Raw genomic sequence first — 16,059 nt, 5'->3', positions numbered from 1 at the left:
ATCGGTGGAATTCAAATTTGAGAAAACATAAATGATAAAGGAAAATGATTGAATTTACATGTTTATCCTCACATCCTTGAACAACACCTCCAATAAACCCTAGATTTTGGAACTTTAATATATGAATTAGAAGCTCAGAGCACAACCCTACGTCACTACTTTGACCGATTTTTAAAAAGTCAAAAGTAACGAGAAACATATTTGCTAAAGAAACCAAAAGCTAAAAGTCGCTAGAATCGAAGAACCAAGAAGTTGACTTTTGGTGAGTAACAAATTTTGGAATTTTAGAACTTTATCCACAAAATTCGTTCTCCACCCGTTGAGTCATGATATGGGTCTTATATTATTAGCTTTAGAAAAAATTAAGGAACTAAGTTGTTGAAGAAGTTGAGAGGAGATAAGCACTCAATCGCCCAAATCGAGAGCAACTTGACTTGATTTTCTACGCAAGCCAATATCGAGCAACCTACTTTGACTCAACATAGTTTTGTAGTTTTTGAAACCAATGAATTAAAATGAGTCTCAAATGATCAATCGTAAGAAGGTCTTTTAAGTTTCATGAAGAAACGAGTAGAGATGGTCATAGACTCACTAGAGAACGAATGAGTGACGTGGCAACGTAGGAATTTGCCACATCATTCTATTGCCTTTTCTTATATTGTACATTGTTTGGATGGGTTCATTCTTTTTTATATGGTTCTTACAATAATTTTTAAAATTATAGAAAATAGATTCAACTTGGGACATTCTCAAGAAATTTGAGAAAAACCCAGCCCTGGAGAGGTTGTAAAAGTTAACTCTAAAACGGTCGAACAGATAAATGGCTACATGGAACGACCTTTGCTTGCTATTTGGGTCGATTCACCTATTTTTAGACTGGCTCTCACAATAATATCTGATGTTAAAAAAACTAGACTCAATCGGGTACGTATTCAAGGAATTTGAAGAAATTTTAGTTTCGAAAAGGCCATGAATAGTGATACCAAACCCACTCGAACATGTAATTAGCCATATGGAGTATGTTTCAAAAAAATACTGGTAGGATCGATTAGGACCATGACAAAATTATTAGAAATCATGTTTAGGAGGCTATTTGACCTAATATCATGATAACTAAGTCTTAAAAACCTAAAAGTTTGGTTTGGTACATTATTTCATTTTACCGCTTCCACAATGCATAATTGAAAACTCTGATAGAATTCATATGTTTATAAGCTTTTCAGCATGGCTTGGTTGATACATTATCCCTTGTTTGAGTATGTTGAGCATGATGTATGCATATTCGCATTTATAAATGCATGATTTAGAGTTTGGGATCCCGTTTATGCCAAGTGTTGTTATTTGATGATGCAATGTGCTCTAAAATATCTATAATGATCGTATAGACCATAAGCTACTACTGAACGTTATTAAGATCCTAGAACCCAATTTTGAATTCTACCGAACATTAGATTGACTAGGTATTTTGTAAGGACGATAAGGGCGCTTTCCCTATTCGTGAACTAGCTAAGAGGGATTAGAGTTTATTGGATACACACAGTTCAGCTGTCACCCATAAGAGATCCCAAATGTCATAGAGGATATACTACTGAAGTAGCCTGGTTGTACCTAGTGGGGAGCCATGACCTATACTGTTATACCTGAGAGTGGGTGTGAGTCGGTAGTTAATTGTTTTAGTTTGAAAGGAAATATGGTAGGTAGTTTACTGTTCCTTAGGCAGGTAGGTTATTATTCTAACTCGAGGAGGTTGATAACTCTTTAAAAGTAAAGTTATACTAAGCTTTTTTTTGTACTTAATTTTGTACTCATGCTCACTATTTTTTTATTAATTGCTCCATTTATTCTAATTAGTAAGCATGAAATCGTTCATTATGGTTCAACATGAAAAGAATATCAATTTATATAAATCTAGCCTAATTATATACTTAGTTGAATTATTTAGTAAAATTTCACACCATTTATGTTGAACCATGATGTCGTATCAAATTTGGAAACAAACCTATTGGTGATGACTTGTTTGTACAAATTGCTATGCTAAAATAATTCAAAAGGCAATTTTTTCAGGAATGACATGTAAATTATAATCCAAATCAGAGCCACGTGGGTCATTGACTACCCAATTAGAAACGTCCTAGGTGGATGACTTATCCTTTCTCAACCCCAAATGGGAAGAAACAAATAGTATAAAAAGGAAAGGTTACCTAAAAAGAAGAGGAGGCTACCAAAGGGGAAAACGGAAAAGGCGCACAAGAGAAGAATACTAGATGAGTACTTGAAGTTGATGGTTCGACCTCTATTGATGCTCAGTCAGCTTCGGTGACTAATATTTTTCAAAATCTAGCATTGGGACAAGATTCAATGACTAATGCACTAGTCGAAACTGTTTCTGTAATGACTCAAATAACAACTGAATCTTGTATATATTGTGGAGAAGAACACACTTTGATCAATGACCATGTAAGTTGACTTCAATTTTTTAGGTGGGGAATCAAGCTAGCAACTAGAAAAGTAATCTCTTCTCAAACACTTATAATCTGAGGTGGAAAAACCATCCTTCTCAAACACTTATAATCTGAGGTGGAAAAACCATCCAAAGTTTTCAGGGAAGTGACAAAACTCATATAATCAACAAATGCCACCTAAGGGGCTTTGTAGTGCAAAATCAAATGGCATATGCTCACAAGCTAATGTCCAAGGAAAAGGAACTAGCCTTGCTCAACACATACATGGAACATCTCTTGGAATACATATCTTGGAAATCTGCGAGCAGATACGAAAATACCAAAAAGAAAAAGAAGGAACAATGTCAAGCAATACAATCAAGAACCACGAAAGAAATACACTGGGAGGTGAAATTAAAGAACACAGTAACAGTCTCTCACAAGAAGTAGTTGATATATAGCCGTGAAAGGAGGAAACTCACAAGAAGTAGTTGATATATAGCCGTGAAAGGAGGAAACTCACAAGAAGTAGTTGATATATAGCAGAGAAAGGAGGAAACTGCTAAACACCAGGATCAAAACAAAAATTATGCTAAAATAGTAGTCTCCACAATAATGAAGAAGAGAGTATAACTTACATACCAACAACTCCTTCTCCCCCAAAGAATAAAAAGGAAGAGGGAGTCAATTTTCATATAAACATACTACCTGTGCAACGTTTGAAGAAAATGCCAAATTATGTTAAATTCTTGTACGATGTACTCACTAATAGGAGGAAGCGGGAAGAATTTAAGGGGCTGACACTAAATGAAGAGTGTAGTGCAATTCTAAAAACTAAAATCTCACTAAAGAAAAAATAAAATCTCATTCACTATTCTTGTATATCTATTTGACGAAAGGAGTTAGGTCAAGCATTATGTGACTTGGGTGCAAGCATCAACTCAATACCTCTATCCATTAACAAGAAGTTAGGGATTAGTGCGGCTAGGCCAACTATCGTCACCATCCAACTAGCCGATAGATCCATCACTTATCCCCAAGGAAAGATCGAAGACATTTTAATTCAAGTGGATAAATTCATATTTTCAGGAAATTTTAAATACAACTATTCTGTGCATGTGTCATAGTCTTTACTTGTGATGTCGTCGTCAACTGTACATGAGTGCCTTGCCTTTATCGTTAATGGAAGTAGCGCATGAATTGAGTATTTTAAGAAATACTTAGTAACTGACCCTCTATCGGAGTTAATGCAATCGCATACAATTTCATGAGTGGGACCTATGATAAATGTCTATTTTCCTACGGTGGCTATCCTAAATGGGCAATTTGGATGTGTACTTAATTTTCCTACAAATGGTCCACACGTGCGCGTATGGACCTACAAGTTTGTCCGCACACCTCCTGGACCACTTTCTGGTCGGACAAACCCGACCCTCTTCGAGCTTGTCTTTGACACTCTTGTCACTTCAATCTCTTGAATCTTGCGTATGCCTCAGCTTAACTTGAGTGCATACTCTTGGTGTTTTGGATGACGGACTATCCTCCTCGGTTGTATCATGACACTTCTCAATCTTTACCCTCCCATTGTCGGATGGGCTCCACTTGACGGTAGCCCCTTGACTGTCATGCGTGTGGGGGTCACAACTTATTTTCTATTAGTGTGGTTGTGACACTCTTCCCCACTTAACTTAGTCGTCATCCTCGATAACTTTCTCGATGTCACAATCATATCATTGATTGTGACACCAAGCAACAACTGCTTACGACTTTGCCTTTTCAGGCTAAATAAATAAATTACCAATTCTTACACCCTCCTCAGGTTAGAATAGTAACTACTTGTTCGTTGCTTCTATTGGCTAGAATATTGGCTAGAACAGTAGACTACCTACTCATACAGGTTCCTTAGGCTAGAAAAGTATAAGGTCATGGCTCCCCACTAGACACACCCAGAGCTACCTTAGTAGGGTACATTCTATGACTCTTGGAGCCCCTTATGGGTGATTACTAATTCCTTTGTACCAAGTAAATCCTAACTCATGTTGGTTAATTTACGAATAGGGATTATGCTCAAACGTTCCTATAAGGTACCTAATCAACCTAAAAATTCCATGTGACTCAATAGCTAAGATCGTAAGACAATAGCTCATAATCTAAAATGGTCATAACAGGCACTCTAGGCCACATAACGATCGCCCAAATACTAATTTGGCACATACGGGTTTCCAAACCCTCAAACATGAATGTAAAATTATACATAGGCGTAAATCATGCTCCACATACTTAAATAAAGAAAAATAAATCAATAAAGTATGCTCCAGTACTTGTGAGATAATAAAACTACTTGTATTCACAATTCAAGCATGTGAATACTGTCAAACTGAATATTGTGCTAAACGGTAAAGTTTTAGGTTTTGGGGGCTTATCTTTCATAATGCGGTCAATCAAGCTTATATGAATGTTAATCATTTGCCAAAGGTTCTAATTGACTCCTACAAGTATTTCTTGAAACTTGCTCGAAATAGTTATTTACTCATTTTGTTGTGTTTGAGTGCTCGATTTACGACCTTCCCAAGGTTGAAATACCTACAAACTTCTTGAGTAAGTGACAAATAGTGTCTATTATCTAGAACAATAAACATTTTTTTGAGAACTGGTCTAAAAGTATTTGAACGGATTCAAATATGTGAGCAAAGGTTGGTCTATATAGGGGTTTACCTGTTCGGTCGTATTCGTGATCGCTTTTAGCTACATTCTGAAAGTTGTTTCCTCCTCAATTTTCTTGAGGTCTGAGATTGAGTTTATTCTCTAGAACATTAAAGCTTATTGTGAGAACTGTCTAAAAATAAGTAAGCTAATCTATTTATTACTCCATAGGTAAAAAGCCTAAAGGGGATCACATGGAAAGCTCTAGAGCTACCGCGTCATCGTTTACTTCTAGAGGTAGAAGCACGTGAGAACCTTTAACTTTCTACTTTCTAAAAATCATGTTTTTTCTCTTGATCAATGAGTGATTCCACTTGATTTCTTCATGAGTTGTGTAGTTCTACACACCATGGATTGTTAGGACTGAGCTCAATTCATTTGACTTATTAACGAGCAAGATATAAGAGGAAGATATAAGAGGTTAAAGTGGGTTACTTGAGAATGAACTTGGTTAAAGTGAGTTACTTGAGAATGAGCTTACCTAAATTTTCAACTTCAATTTGTTCTCGAATTAGGACCATATTCCTATTTTTTCACAACTTCTTCGCGAAGTTTGTTCCTTAATTTTCCCTAAAGCTAATGGTATGAGATCAATGCTATGACTCGAGTTATAGAGAACGAATTTCATGGTTTAAGTTCTGGTTTTCAAGACTTACAAATTCATCGAAAGTCAACCTTTTAGTTCTTGGATTCTAAGGACTTTTGGCCCGAATTTCGTGATTTAAATTGCTCCTCTCATTGCCACGAAGTCAACTATTTGGTTTTAAATTGATGACATTCATCGTGGAGGAGTAATCTCTTGATTTTTAGAAACTTAGGCCCAAACTTTTCTAAAGAAATTGAGGGTCTTTCTTCTTTTATATTCTTTTAAGTTTTTTCATGAAAAACTTCCTATTTGGGATCAAAGAAACTTTTGGGATAGATTATACACGAGGAAAAAACAACCAAATTCAATGTTTTTTCCGAGGGCTTGAATGGAAAAACTCTATCCTCGTAGTCTAAAGAGACCAAAAGTAGCCTTTGAAATTTTCTATAAAGGAAGATTTTTGAAGAAAACCGAGAAGGCTTACCCAAAAAGTTTCCTTGAATTACTCTAGATTCTTTGCCTAATTTTAAAAATGGCGAAAGTAGTGATGTAAGTTAATAACATAACGAGCCTATGAATCATGCATCATAATTCTTATTAGATCTTTCATACTTAACATAGCTTATCCAACATGGTGTATGGAGGTTTATGCATCAAAGATTATCAACATCATATTATTCTATAACAAGGAATAATCACATTATAGCACAACTTATAAATATGGCATAACACAACATAGGGAGACAAGACATGTGTAATGGTACATCATACAATTCGCTCAACCAAACCAAAAGTTGAGCCACTTAATTAAGTAGCTTAAGCCGAACTTGCTAATTTAACTATGGAGCTAGTCCAAATCTATCCTTTGAAATCCAAGTCAACTTATGAGAATTCTCGACACTGGATTATAACACGTTGAGCGTTTTAATTTACCTAATACCCACAATTAAACCTATAATTTATCTTAGAATTGTTGGCCATACTTATCTCAATTTCTTTTAAAAATACTAAAATCAGCTTCAAGATGATATATAAAAAATAATAATAATAATAATAATAATAAAATTAAAAAAAATTAAAAATAAAGTAGGGAAGGTCTAGAAAAATTGGAACAAATAGAGCAACCCGAGCCATTTAAGCCATTTGAAGTCGAAGAGCCGAGCTAAATAGTCATTGAGGAGGAGCGTGGGTCACAACATCAGGTCGAGTCAAGCATGCGGATTCAAACACGGTTCAAGAGGTCTTATAAAACAGGGCCACTATGCATCCAAACTCACCAGCAAATGAAATCTAATTTTACGAAATAGCTTGAAAATAATGAGAGCCCATTCTTCCAAAGCAATGCATTTATTATATATAAATAAATAAAAATAGAGAGATTTATTTTTAGCCATTTACTTTGACTTTGTAATCAATTAACAAAACTACCTCATTTAAGGATTCTTTCGAGTGGGTTTGGTGTAATAGGATTTCATAAATGGAAAGTGTGGAAAGGGTGAGACGGTTTTTTCATAATTCACCTCAGCTTTAAAACATGTCTGTTAGGGGAAGGTTTCCACGCCCTTACAAACGGTACTTTATTCTCCTCCCCAACCAATGTTGGACATCACAATCTACTCCCTTTTGGGGCCCAACGTCTTTACTGGCACAACGCCTCGTGTCTATCCCTCTTTGGGGAACAACCTCATCGCTGGCACATCGCTCGGTGTCTGGCTCTAATACCATTTAGTAACGATCCAGGCCCATCACTAGCAGATACTGTCCTCTTTGAGCTTTCCCTTACAAGCTTCCTCTCAAGGTTTTAAAATGCGTTTGTTAGGGGAAGGTTTCCACGTGTTTTGTTCTCCTCCCCAACCAATGTGGGACATCACAAAAACTGAACTCAACCCAACCCAACCATATAGTTTTCGGTTCGTTTGATTTAAGTTTGAATTTTTTTTTAAATCTTTTTGTTCCTAATAAAAATAAAATTTTAGTTCGTAAAATATTTGTGTAGATGTAAGGTGTAAAAACTTAAATTTCCTACCTACCATGTGTTACTAAAGATATCATCCATGAGAGGGATGTTCAGATTTTGATAAGAAAGGGAAGCTAAGCCCCAAGTTCATCCATCCTTTTGAGATACTAGAAAGAATAGGACTAGTGGCCTATAGACTCGCACTCCCATTAAACTTATCTACCGTATGCATTGTATTTCATATGTCCATGTTACGAAAGTATACGTCACTCCATTCACATGATAGCACATGATACACTTCCATCGAGAAAGGACTTAACGTGTAAAAAAGAGTCGATACAAAATTTCACCAAATTTTAATTCTTTATGGATAAGAACTTCAAGATACTCAATAACTAGAAAATGACTAACAAGAGGTAACAAATTTTATAAAAAAAATTGGATTGCTCCAAAAAAAAAAAAAATATTAAAATTTTTAGAAAGTGGTAAATTACCTATTTATAAAGTTTAAAAGAATCACGAAATTGTCATGGTAGATGAAATTAGATCCTCCATAGTACCCGTATGCACATAATCCACAATCTCTTATAATCTAGTTGTTGGATCTCCCTCTGAATTGGATATGATCTAGAACGTTCACAAATCATCAAATCCAATGGCTAAAATTCAAAACTAAATTCGACAAAACTTTGATCGACACACGAATTTCTAGCGAAAAATTCAAAAGGATCAACTACGAAATCATGGCGGTTCTAGATGTTTCAAAGTCGGTGGATCATTTCTCAATTTGAGTTAATAGATCCTTCAATAATGAGTTATAAACCTTCATTTTGTTGGGTTTTAAAATCTTATGTTCCTTCCAAATTCAAGAGCTATAGTCCACTATTTCCCTCCCAAATTTTATACACTAATTCTGATGTGAGACCTATCTTAATCGGTCTTGAAAGGGTAATAACTTAAGAGTATGCCCAATTAGAGAAATTCAACAGGTAATTCATTATTATGCCTTAGCCTTAGGGTTGAGGCATTATATCAGAGCCAGGTTTTGGTCTTGGGACCTGTGGGTTATGGGCCCACCACGCTTCCGCTGCGCCACTCTGATTTATAAAAAAGTTGAACCATTTATTGATTGGTGTGTGTCATTCTTCCACAGGGGCCATGCTAATCTTGTTTGTATCGTTCCAATTATTACCCGTTTTAACCTCTATTTGATTGTTTTGACCCGATTTTGATGTTGACCTTATTATGATTTGAATTAGGTTATACTAAAGAAATTTTCGAAAATTTGAAGTTTCTAACACAAGAAAAAACTTACTCAGCAAGACATGTGTCATCCATATAAATAGTCATTCTGACTTTTCTCATATAATGCTTGTGTAAGGACATAATAGCATGCCATCATATCTTGGATGAAAATGCTAAATATGTTAAAGGAAAATTAACAAAATACCCTATCATATACCCTATCATGAGAGTTTATGAAGCAGACCAATTTTTATGTTTTCTGTTGTGCTAAAATGGAGGATAAGATATTATGATATGTGGTTTGGGTGACTAATGGGTGTTATTTCCACGTTGAGTTTGATTGAATGTTTAGGTTATGATTTCCTTGCTAGTTGATAGGAACATCTCCCTAATAAGCATGCATGAAGGAGTAGATTATGTTTTTCATGCTTGAGTTGATTGATAGAAATATCTCCCTAACAAAGTATGCATGAGGGAACCGGGCTAAGATTAGGTCCCTAAAGCTAGAGCAGTTTACATGTAGATCTTGGCAAGTACATTTCTAATAGATCGAGTACCCTTGGATTATGAGTAGCGATCATATGTCTAGACTTGAGTGCACCCAGAGATTGGATTAGTCCCAAGGAACTAACCCCAAGCATCTTAAAAAACGCGAGATGAGGACTAAATCACCTAGATGCCCCTAAGGACCTAATAAATCTCCATGACATCTAATAATGATTAAGAAAGCTTAACAAGGTTAACAATAGTATGAACAATATCATCAGAACCCCATAGTCACTTGAGCTATTATTGAGTGTAGGGTCGAGTCAAGGCCGACGTTTCAATCAAGTAAACTGATCTTGAAGAAGGATTTAGGATTACATGGGTAGTTAGCTCGAGATGAGAACTTTTATTGAGTGTACAGACGGGTAAGGATGAAGTTACAATTTCGTAAACTAGCCTTGGAAAAGATTTGGGGTTACACAGGTAGATAGCTTAGGGTGAGTGCTTCAATTAAGTGTAGGAATCAGATAAAGATTAAGACCGCAATTCTATAAACTGATCATGAAAACGGAGTTGGGACTACACAGGTAGTAGACTCATGATGAGTGCCCCTAGTGAATGTGAACACGGCGTCAGGCCTCCTAAATAAGGTTGCACTGTCGTAAATCTGTAATTGAGGGTGGCACGTGAAACCCTCAAAGTATGTTGTATGTTGTATGTCACGAGCACAGGATTCTTCTCTAGTATGTGTTGTATGGATGTGTAGAGAAAGATACTATACACACTATTTTTTTTTTTTTTCCTATTGGTTTCAGCCGCATGATTGTGTGCTAGCCTGTATTCAGACCCAAAGGTACGTATATGAGTCCGCTAACCCACATGAAATCCAATTTGCAAATAATACCCTTGTAATAAACCAAATTTATAAAGATAACCCTAAAAAATGGCCAATTGTAAAAATGACATTAAAAGGTGAAAATTTGAGAAAACAGCCCCATAGTTAACCAAATTGGAAATTAAGCCCACTCAATACTTATTTGGAAGCTAGCTCATAAGATGACAAATTGATATTTTTGGTATACAATGATGATTTTTTTTGAGATAATTACCAAATTAATAATTAATAATTGAAGAAAAAAGTTTGGGATAATTACAAAAATTATCAACCTGAGATGTTTGACAAGTGGGAAGACTCTCATTGGTTGAATTCAAATTTGAGAAAAGATAAATGGTAAGGAAAATGTTTGAATTTACCTGTTTAACCTCGCATCCTCAAACAACACTTCCAATAACCTTTAGATTTTTAAACCTTAATATATGAATGAGAAGCTCAAATTATTCTTGCTTGAAAGAGCACAACCCTACGTCACTACTTTGACCGATTTTTAAAAAGTCAAAAGTAAAGAGATTTTATCCTAAGTTAGATTATGGGTATGCTTACTCACTTTTTTTTTTCAAAAATTCTTCCTCTTTAGACCTCTTCGAGATTTTGGTCTCTTTAGGTTCATAAGAAGGAGATCTACAAAACGCCATTTGAGACCCATTAATAAGAAATTTAGAATTGGAGCGGTTTTGATTTTGTAAGAATTTAGCACGTTTAATCTTATTCCAAAAGTTTCTTGAGCTCAAATAGAAATATTTTTATGAAGCGTTTGAAGAAAAATAACAAGAGGAAGGCTGGCTTAAGTTTCTGAAAATTGAGAAATTCCATCTCCACGATGAATCTCATCGGTTAAAGCTTATTTGAATTGCTTTGTGGCAAGAAAAGAAACATATTTTATAAAGAAACCAAAAGCTAAAAGTCGCTAGAACGGAAGAACCAAAATATTAACTTTCAGTGAATAACAAATTTTAAAATTTTAGAACTTTATCCACAAAATTCGTTCTATATAGGTCGAGTCATGATATGGGTCTCATATCATTAGCTTTAGGGCAAATTAAGAAACAAAGTTGTTGAAGAAGCTGAGAGGAGCTAAGTTCTCAATCACTCAAATTGAGAGCAACTTGACTTGATTTTCTGGGTAAGCCAGTACCGAGTAACCTACATTGATTCAACATATTTTTGTGGTTTTTGAACTAAATGAATTAAAATGAGTAGGTCTTTAAATTTCATGAAGAAATGAGTAGAGATGGTCATAGACACACTAGAGAACGAATGAGTTACAGAGGAGGGAAGTTGTCTTTGTCGCGTGTATCGTATAGACAAAATGTAGAAGATGAGTGACGTGGCAATGTAGGAATCTGCCACATCATGCCTTTTCTTATATTTGTACATTGTTTGGATCCGTTCATCCCTTTATATATTTTTCTTACAACAATTTTTAATATTATAGAAAATAGATTCAACTTGGGACATTCTCAAGAAATTTGAGGAAAAACTAGCTCCGAAGAGGTTGTGAAAAGTGAACTCTAACGTGATCGAACACGTAAATGGCTACATGGAACGACCTTTGCTTTCTATTTGGGTCGGTTCACCTATTTTTAGACTGGCTCTCTTAATAATGTTTGATGTTAAAAAAATTAGACTCAATCTGGCACGTATTCAAGGAATTTGAAAAAGTTTTAATTTCGAAAAGGCCATGAATAGTGATCCCAAATACACTCGAACATGTAATTATCCCTATGGAGTATGTTTCAAAAAAAAAAATTGTAGGGGTTGATTAGGGGGCCTTGGAAAATTTATTACAAATCATGTTTAGGAGGCTATTTGACCTAGTATCATAATAATTAAGTCTTGAAAATCTAATAGTTTACGGTTTGGTACATTATTTTATCTTACAGCTTCCACACTGCATAATTTGAGAACTCTGAGAGAATTGATATGTTTATAAGCTTTTCAGCATGGCGGTTGATACGTTATCCCTTGTTTGAGTATGTTGAGCATAATGTATGTATATTCACATTTATAAATGCATGATTTAGGGTTTGGGGTCCCGTTTATGCCAAGTATTATTATTGGATGATGCAATGTGCTCTATAATATCTGTAATGATCGTATAGACCATAAGCTAATGCTTCGTTATTATGATACTAGAACCCAGTTTTTGATTCTATAGAACATTGGGTTGACTAGGTATTTTGTAAGGACGATAAGGGTGCTTTCCCTATTTGTGAACTAGCTAAGAGAGGTTAGGGTCCATTGGATACACAGAGTTCATTTGTCACCCATAGGAGATCCCAAGAATCATAGAGCGTATACTACGAAAGTTGTATCTAGTGGAGAGTCATGACCTTATACTGTTATACTTGAGAGGGGGTGTGAGCAGGTAGTTAATTGTCTTAGTTTGAAAGGAAATATGGAAGGTAGTTTATGGTTCTTGAGGCAAGTAGGTTATTGTTCTAACTTGAGGAGGGGTGATATCTCTTCAAAAGTAGAGTTATACCAAGCCTTTTTAAAGTTAATTTTGTACTCATACTCACCATTTTCTCATTAATTGTTCAATTTATTCTAATCCGTAAGCAAGAAATTGTTCGTTCAACATGAAAAAAAAATATCAATTTGCATAAATCGAGTCTAATTGTACACATAATTGAGTTATTTGGTAAAATTTCAGAAAATTTATGTTGAACCATGATGTTGTAACAAATCTAGAAACAAACCTAGTGGCGATGACCATGTACAAATTGCTGACCCTGATGTTGAAGCAATTCTAAAAGCAAACTTTTTCATCAAGCCACGTGGGTCATTAACTATCCAATTAGGAAAGTTTACCTAAGAAGAAGAGGAGGCCACCAAAAGAGAAAACGGAAAAGGCACAACAGAGAAGAAGACTAGATGAGTACTTGAAGTTGATGCCTTGACCTCTATTGATGTACAATTAGTTCCGGTGACCTATATTTTACAAAATCTAACATTGGGACAAGGTTCAATAACTAATGCACTAGTCGAAATTGCTGCTGTAATTTCTCAAAGAACAACTCAATCTTGTGTATATTGTGGAGAATAACACACTTTTGATCAATGACCAAGTAATTTGACTTCAATTTTTTATGTGGGGAATCAAGCTAGCAACGAGAAAAAATAATCCATTCTCAAACACTTATAGTCTGGGGTGGAGAAACCATCCAAACTTTTCATGGAGGTGACAAAACTCATACAATCAACAAATGTCACCTAAGGCAAATTACCATCCAGGCTTTGAACTACAAAATCAAATGACATATGGTCGCAAGCCAATGCCCAAGGAAAAGGAACTAGCCAAGTTCAACACATACATGGAACATCTTTTGAGAGACTAATAAAGGAATATATGAAAAGAAAAAAATTATGTTGTGATACAAAGTCAGCAAGCATCCTTGCGAAATTTGGGAGTCCAAGTAGGTCAATTAGCAACTGAGTTAGGTCGTTAGGTCGAGCATTATGTGACTATTTCTGTATATCTATTCGAGGAAAGGAGTTAGGTCGAGCATTATGTGACTTGGGGGCAAGCATCAACTTGAATGGCAAACTCTATCCACGTATTAAGCTCTTTCCTCTTCGTCTAAAGAGATCAAAAGTAGCTTTTGAAATTTTCTATAAAGGAAGATTTTTTAAGAAACCGAGAAGGTTTACCCAAAAGGTTTCTTTGAATTACTCTCGATTCTTTGCCTAATTTTAAAAACGGTGAAAGTAGTGATGTAGGTTAATAATATAATGAGCCTATGAATCATGCATACATATTTCTTATAAGATCTTTCATACTTAATATAGCTTACATGGCGTGGTGTATGGAGGTTTGTGCATGAAAGATTATCAACGTCATATTATTCTATAACAAGAAATAATCATATTGTAGCACAACTTATAAATATGGCATAACCCAACATAGCATGGCATCGTACAACATAGCATAGTATAACAATCATAATTATGACATGTGTACGGGGCAGGGAGCACGAGGCACGTGAAATTGTATATCATACAATTAGCTCAACCAAGCCAAAAGTCGAGCCACTTAACTGAGTAGCTTAAGCCGAATTTGCTAATTTAACCATGGAGCCAGTCCAAATCCATCCTTTGAAATTCAAGTTAACCTATGAGAATTCGGGACACCAGATTAGAATAGAGGTTTAATTTACCTAATGCCCACCATTAAACCTATAATTTATCTTACAATTCTTTAAATTCACCAAAAAGTGGCCATACTCATCTCTGTTTCTTTTAGACATTCTAAAATCAGCTTCATGAGGATAAAAATGGAGCAACCCAAGCCATTTGAAGTCGTAGAGCCGAGCTACGCAATCGCTGTAGAGGAGCGCGGGTCGCGACTTCATGTCGAGTCAAGCGTGTGGATTCAAACACAGTTTAGGAGGTCTTATAAAATAGGGCCATTATGCTCAAACTCATCTTGAAATGAAATATAAACTTAAAAAATAGAGTCACTTATTGATTATTTTTACGTAAACTATGCTGCTAAAAAGCTCTATTGATAAAATAGTATAATAATGTTTTCAACTTTAAATATCTTCTATACATATTCTATTTATTTAAAACATAAGCGAACATATATAGATGTATTTAAAGCCCCCACAAATACAAACTATATTTTAACAAAAAGGAAAAAGAAAAAAAAATAATAATAATTCTAATTTTCGAAAACTTGATGGACTAAAATAAAATACTTGAAAACATAGATAAAATTACTTTAAAAAATATTATTTAAAGTTAATTTGAATATAGTTCAATAGAAAAATAATTATTATGGGCTTTCTCTCAAGGCTTTAAAACGTGTCTGTTAGGGGAAGGTTTCCACACACTAAGGGTGTTTTGTTCTCCTCCCCAACTAATATTGGACATTACAATCCATCCCCCTTTGGGTCCCAGCGTCTTCGTTGGCACAATGTCTCGTGTCTATCCCCCTTCGGGGAACAACCTCCTCTCTAGCACATCGCCTGGTGTCTTGCTCTGATACCAGTAACGACCCAAGCTCACCACTAGTAGATATTGTCCTCTTCGGGCTTTTCCTTAGAGGCTTCCTCTCAAGGCTTTAAAACGCGTCTACTACGGGAAGGTTTCCACACCCTTATAAAGGGTGTTTTGTTCTCCTCTCCAACCAATGTGGGACATCATAAAAACTGAACTCGACCCAACCCAACCATATCGTTTTGGGTTAGATTGATTTAAGTTTGAATATTTTTTTAAAAATTCTTTTGTTTCTAACAAAAATAAAATTTTAATTCATAAAATCTTTATGTAGATGTAAGGTGTAAAAACTTAAATTTCGATGTAGGAGACCATGTGTTCCTAAAGATAACACCCATGAGAGGGATGTTGAGATTTTGGTAAGAAAGGGAAGCTAAGCCCCAAGTTCATGGATCCTTTTGAGATACTAGAAAGAATAGGCCTAGTGGCCTATAGACGGGCACTCCCACAAAGCTTATCTTCCATACACAATATATTTTATGCGTCTATGTTACGAAAGTATACGTCATTCCACTCACGTGATAGCACATGATAAACTTCCCTCGAAGAAGAACCTAACGTATAAAAAAGAGTCCATATCAAATTTCTCCAAATTTTAATTCTTTATGGATAAGATTTAGAAAGGAAAAAATTAAAGAAAGTTAGAAAATATGGGGAAATAGACTTTTTTTTTTTTTTTTTTTTTTTTTTTTTTTTTTTTTTTTTTTTTTTTTTTTTTTTTTTTTTTTTTTTTTTTTTT

At 35.1% G+C, this 16,059-nt stretch overlaps 1 non-coding gene across 1 annotated transcript; it reads right to left on the bottom strand.

Annotated features, from left to right (window-relative positions):
- Positions 1–8,794: 8,794 nt before the first annotated feature.
- Positions 8,795–8,899, bottom strand: LOC111439058. Its single transcript, XR_002709744.1, has one exon. It is a non-coding gene; the product is annotated as a U6 spliceosomal RNA (small nuclear RNA).
- Positions 8,900–16,059: the final 7,160 nt, after the last annotated feature.

The sequence above is a fragment of the Cucurbita moschata genome, unplaced genomic scaffold (genome assembly GCF_002738365.1).
Source record: "Cucurbita moschata cultivar Rifu unplaced genomic scaffold, Cmos_1.0 Cmo_Scf00085, whole genome shotgun sequence".
Taxonomy (NCBI): domain Eukaryota; kingdom Viridiplantae; phylum Streptophyta; class Magnoliopsida; order Cucurbitales; family Cucurbitaceae; genus Cucurbita; species Cucurbita moschata.
This window is presented reverse-complemented; position numbering and strand designations above follow the sequence as displayed.